The sequence below is a fragment of the Vombatus ursinus genome, unplaced genomic scaffold (assembly GCF_900497805.2).
Source record: "Vombatus ursinus unplaced genomic scaffold, bare-nosed wombat genome assembly UNPS02014806.1, whole genome shotgun sequence".
Taxonomy (NCBI): Eukaryota; Metazoa; Chordata; class Mammalia; order Diprotodontia; family Vombatidae; genus Vombatus; species Vombatus ursinus.
The window spans coordinates 1401674-1407900 of NW_020954584.1; the positions used below are offsets into that span (position 1 = coordinate 1401674).

At 33.9% G+C, this 6227-nt stretch overlaps 1 pseudogene; it reads left to right on the top strand.

Annotated features, from left to right (window-relative positions):
- The first annotated feature begins 1790 nt into the window (after positions 1-1790).
- LOC114051877 lies at positions 1791-2714 on the top strand (annotated as a pseudogene).
- Positions 2715-6227: the final 3513 nt, after the last annotated feature.

Below are 6227 nucleotides of genomic sequence, written 5' to 3' on the forward strand. Positions count from 1 at the left end.
ACATTCCCTACTATTTTCAGATCAGTAACATTGGTTCCTATATATTATACTGATTTATGTTTATAAAGTGTTGACTAAAATGTTTTCATCCTTATAGTATCTTATTAGTAAGCAAACACAATGTAGTGGCTCACAGTCTGGACTTCTTTTATATCTTAGAAATCTTGAGTTCAAATCTCATACCATATACTTATTTGTAATACTGTGCAAATCAAGTATCTACCATGTTCTTCAGTTTCCTTGTTCATAAACTAAGTATAACACCTGTAGCTCTTAAATCCTGGAAATTATATCTTTTTGTTGATTCTATATAAAATTTTGTAATTAAAAATTTGGGCATTCCTTAACGTGCTATTTAAATGGCAAATGTGATTATTTGATTAGTACCTAGCTAGATGACACAGTAGAGAGAGTTATGAGCCTAAAGTTAAGAAGACTCAAGTTCAAATAAAGCCTGTGGTGTTTAATTACTGTGTGTCCCTGTGAAAATCACTTATCCTCTATCTGCCTTTGTTTGAACAACTGCAAATAATAGCACTGCCTTCTAGGGGATAATAATAGCACTGCCTTCTAGGATTGTTGTGGGCATCAAATGAGATAATAATTTACAGTTCTAGTGTCTAACGGATGTTTATTTTCTTTTTTCTCTTTAATTTACAGGACAAAAAACTGAATCATTTAAAGGGTAGTTGGCATGCTGGAATTTCCAGTGCTGATAAAGTACTGACCTTGGTGTTAGGCATGTGAGTTGGAACCCCAGTTTAGCTACTTGAGTAAACGTGGACCTGTAAGTCTTCTTTTCTTGTACTATTTTTTTTTTCATTCATAAAATGACTGGTTTGGATTAGGTGAACTCTAAGTTACTGTCTGATTCTTAATTTATGATCATCTCACTCAAACTCAAGTTTTGTCATCTTGTAATTGATAAGAGTCCTTATCAATTATTAGTAGGGCTGTTAGTCACATGAGAGAGAGAGGGAAAAAAATGACAGAAAGAGATGAGAAATTTTAATATTTGATCTCATGGGATAACACTAGTGACAATTTTTGTAGAATACTGGGAACTAAATATAAACCTCAAGTCAGGGAAAAATCTTTTAAATACTTTGAACTGCTCTAAAGTATAATACAAATGCACAGACATTTTGTTCTTTATTGGTTATATTCAATTGGAGGCTGGAAGATTATTTATCAGTGAAGGTGTAAAACATATTCCATTTTACTTAAGAGTAGACAAAGACACATTATGAGTTCCCTTCAAAATTTGAGATTCTAGGAAAGTAATTACTGAATCAGAACAATCTAGGTCTGTATTGTTTCCAACTGATTACTATGTATGGTGGGAGATTATAGTAATTACTTCCCAAGATGTTAAACCTGGAAAGCTAGGCATGTTTAGAGTCTGAGTTTTTAAATAACACACACACACACACACACACACACACACACACACACACAAGAAAATGGCAAAATAAAATAAATAAATAATTATATATATATATATATTATATATATATATGTCTGCACAGAGGACAGTTCAACAATTTCTCTCTCACACACATATCTCATGAGAAAGACATGTGTTAGATGAATTGGAGCAGATTATGGGGGACTTTGTATTTAAAGCTTTCCTATCTAAGACTGAAAATAGGACTAACAGAAGCTTACCTCAAGCAGAGTCAAGCAATATTTCTTTTATGGAGATCTCTCAAATTCTCTATCAATTCTTCTTTATTCTTTTGTTACATTAACTAGTTCTCACCTGTGTCCTTCCCACTTGAGTCCTAGAGATGAGAAACAATGTGACTGAATTCATTCTGCTTGGACTGACTCAGGACCCAGAGAAGCAGAAAATTGTATTTGCCATTTTCTTGGTGTTCTACACTGCCACTGTGTTGGGGAACCTATTAATCATTGTGACAGTCAAGACCAGTCCCACACTTGGTTCCTCTATGTACTTTCTCTTATCCTACTTATCCACTGCAGATTCTTGTTTCTCTACCACCACAGCTCCCAAACTGATTGTGGACAACCTCTCTCACAAGAAAACCATTTCCTTTGATGAGTGCATGACCCAGCTATTTGCCATGCACTTCTTTGGCTGCATAGAGATAGTGGTCCTTGTTTTAATGGCCTATGATCTCTTTGTGGCCATCTGTAAACCTCTACACTACTCAGTCATCATGAACCAGAGGGTGTGTGGGATCCTGATTCTATTGGCATGGGTAGGGTCATTTCTGCATTCTATTGCCTAGATAATCCTCATCTTGAGTGTACCCTTCTGTGGTCCCAATGTGATTGACCACTATTTCTGTGATTTACCACCTTTGTTGAGGCTGGGATGCATGGACACATATGTACTAAACCTCTTAGTAGTTTTCAATAGTGGAGCCATATGCTCAGTAGGTTTTGTTTTGCTGATGATATCCTACACAATTATACTGCACTCCCTGAGAAATCATAGTGCAGAGGGGAAGCGCAAAGCCCTCTCCACCTGCAGCTCTCACATCATTGTTGTCATAATATTCTTTGTTCCCTGCATATTCATGTACACTCAAACCCCAACCACATTCCCTCTTGATAAGTTGGTGTCTGTCTTCTACACTATTATCACTCCCTTCCTCAATCCTTTGATCTATACCCTAAGGAATGCAGAAGTAAAAAATGCCACGAAGAAGTTATGGAGCACCCAAGTGACTTCAGGTGACAAATAATGTGCTCAAGCATATTATTTTTTTCTATTTTTTCAAGGATGTTTGGTCCAAACTGAAAGAATTAAAATTGGTATATGATACTAATACAGACAATATTCAGGAGTTCCTAACATTGGGTCCATGGACTTTTAACAATATTTGATAACTATACTTCAATAGAATTTTCATTTACCTTGCAATTCAATGTATTTTATTTTATGCCTTTGAAAATGTTATTCATTTTAACATGAAAAAATTTAAAATATGAATTTTTCTTTGGTTTTATCATTATTTCAAATAGTAAAAAAAAAATGTTAATATGAGGACTTATTTTGTTTCCAAGTGAACAAAAGATAATGAAGTCATGAAAGAGAGGAACTTTTGTAGCACAGTGGAGAGAATGCTGGACATCAAATCCCATCAATCTTTTTAATTTCTTGTATGGCTTTGGGGAAAAAATGAATTTTCTGTATGTTTGCTTTGTCAACAATGAAACAATGATTTGGACTATAGAATCTGAAGGACAGGGATGGAGAACATGGGGCCTTGAGGCCACATGTGGCCTTCCAAGTCCTTGGGTATGGACTTTTTCCTGAGTCCAAGCTTTACAAAATGAATCCTTTTATTAAGACGATTTGTACTGTGAAGTTTGTATTCAATCAAGGGGCCACACTTGAGGACCTTGAGGATCCCATGTGGCTTTGAGGCTGGAAGTTCCCCGCCCCTGCCTCGGGCCTTTCAGACCTCTAAATTTGTTTCCTTGTGAATATAGGATAGAAAAAAAAAAGTGAGCCTAGGTGAAAAAAATGTGGTTTGAGAAAGAAAGAGGTACAGTATCAAACTGAGATAAATTAAATCTTAGAATTATAATCTCCTTTGCGAAGTTTAATAATTAGCCTTTTACCTCTCATAACTCCACTACCAAAATTCACTTCTTCAATTCATTTTGCATTTTTCCACTTTTGAATATGCTGATCTTCATTCAATCCTGCTCGACAGAAAATTTTGGAAGACTTATAATACATTATATGACTTTCTTATATAATGTAGCCGTTTGGAGGTTTTCCATCTCATCCTCCCAATAACATACCTCTATAAACTTATCTTTCATTAAACACACACACACACACACACACACACACACACACACACAATCATTGGATTAAATTGAGGATGAAGTCTTCAACTTTGAGTCATAAAGACCTAGTTTAGATTGAACCAGTGATACATTTTAGCTGTGGGGCCATAACAAGTTATTTAATCTCATTTGTCTCAAATACTGTAATACTTTTTTTGTCAAGTCTTCCCATTTTCAGTATTCCAATCCATTTTCCACTTATCATAATTCAAGTCATCTGCTTCTGTAAGGTGAAACCTGCTAAATATTGAATGACCTTGCTTACTTCTCCATAGTATATGAATTGTTTCTTTCTGGCTTCTTATATTTTCTTTGTGAAGTGAAAATGTTGAAATTTGATTATTATTTTCCTGTGAGATTTTATTTTGGGATATCTTTCAGGTAGGGATCAGTGGATTCTTTCAATTTCAGTTTTACCTGCTGTGTTTAAGATACAAGGCAGTTTTCCATTATAATGTGTTGAAATATGACATCTAGGGTCTTTTTTGTTTTTATCTTGAATTACAGGCAGTTCAATAATGCTAAAATTATCTCTCCTTGATTTATTTTCTACGTCATTTATTGTTCAAATCATACATTTCACATTTTTAACTTTCTTTTCATTACTTTGACTTTGTTTTAATATTTCTTTATGTCTCATGGGGTCGTTATTTTCTACTTCTTGATTATTTTTTTTAAGGAATTATTTTCTTTAGTGAGCTTTCATAACCATTTTTCCATTTAGCCTATTCTGCCTTTTAAGAAGTTCTTTTTCTCAGGGATTTTTTTTTTACTTCTTTTATTATTTAACCAATTTTTTAAGGGGTTATTTTCTTTTTAAACCCTAAGTTAATCACTTCAGCAGAAGAGTACACAGGCAAAAGAGGGGCTTCATGGGAAAGTTTGGCTCCAGCTGACCAAACAAGCAAAAAAAATAGGAGAATAAATAAATAATCTCTGAATCTTTGCTGGTTGGTTTATTTTATGAAAACCTTGCAAATAATAAATGCTTAATAAATATTTGGTCGATACATTGATCAAGGGGCAGAGCCTTTTACCAATCTGAGGTGAATGACTCATGAGGAAAATTCAAGTGTACAAATTATATTGCAAAATACATTTTATTTTTTTTAAGTGAGAGAGAAAACTTTTGATATTACTTCCTCTTAATATTAAAATTATAAAAGATGAGATTTTCTTCTTTTGTTATTTTTATTATTTTTTTTTGGTGAGGCAATCAGGGTTAAGTGACTTGGCCAGGGTCACACAGCTAGTAAGTGTCTTTGGTGTGAGACTGGATTTGAACTCATGTTCTCCTGACTCCATGCCTGGAGCTCTACCCACTACAACACCTAGCTGTCCCTTCTTTTATTATTTCAAACTTAAACAAAAACCTTGAGTTGAGAATTGTATCATTTTCCATAAAATAAATAACAGACTACTGTGAGAGAACAAAAATTCTTAGGTTCAGTGGAACTGGTATGAGAATATTCAAACCAGTGGGAAGGATTTTGAAAACTATACTTGCTATGTATTTCCTATGTGATGTTACCACAACAATTCCCAACTATGGGTCCTTTTTTTTAATGATAATTACGGGCCTAGATGATCTCTCCTCTAAGATTACTTCTAGCTCTAATTTTGTGATAAAAATCCAGGAAAAATATGAGAATGAGGAAAAGATATTGCAAAAAAAGAGATTTTTTTTGATCAAAGTTGAGCTTACAACTTTGAGTTCCCACTGTTGTTTTCCCCACTGTCCAATTGCTCTGCCAATGCTTACTCCCTGAGCTTGCTTAGAATAACGCACTTTTGAATTTGTGAACTTTATTTCAGCATGGATTGGCATATAATTTTAAAAGAATAGTGGCATATTGAATATAACTTTATTAGATATATAATATTTATTATTAGATATAGATTATATATGCCTGACATTGTGTATGTAAGTTTTCTAAGAAAACAAGGCAGAGTCTGTTCTATGTACAGAACTTGATAGGACCACCAAAGAAAGACAAAAAAATTAGAGAAAGAGATAGAGTGACAGAGAGAGAGAGTGAGAGAGAGAGATGAAGAGAAAGAGGGAATTTAAGTAATAATAACTAACATTTTTATTAGTAATAATAATAATAGCTAATATATGGTATTTTAAGGTTTACAGACCATTTTGCAAATATTACCTCATTTTATGCTTACAACAAGAAAGAAGTGTTATTATCATCACCTTTTATGGAGAAAGAAACTGAAGTAGATAGAGGTTAAGTAGCTTGCCTAGAGCCACAGACCTAGTCAATTTCTGAGGTTGGATTTGAACTCAGGTCTTCTTTACAATGAGTGCAGTGCTCTATCCACCACACAATCTACCTGTTTACTTCTTGAGAAACTAAAATACAAGGCAAACACCTTTCAATTAGAAA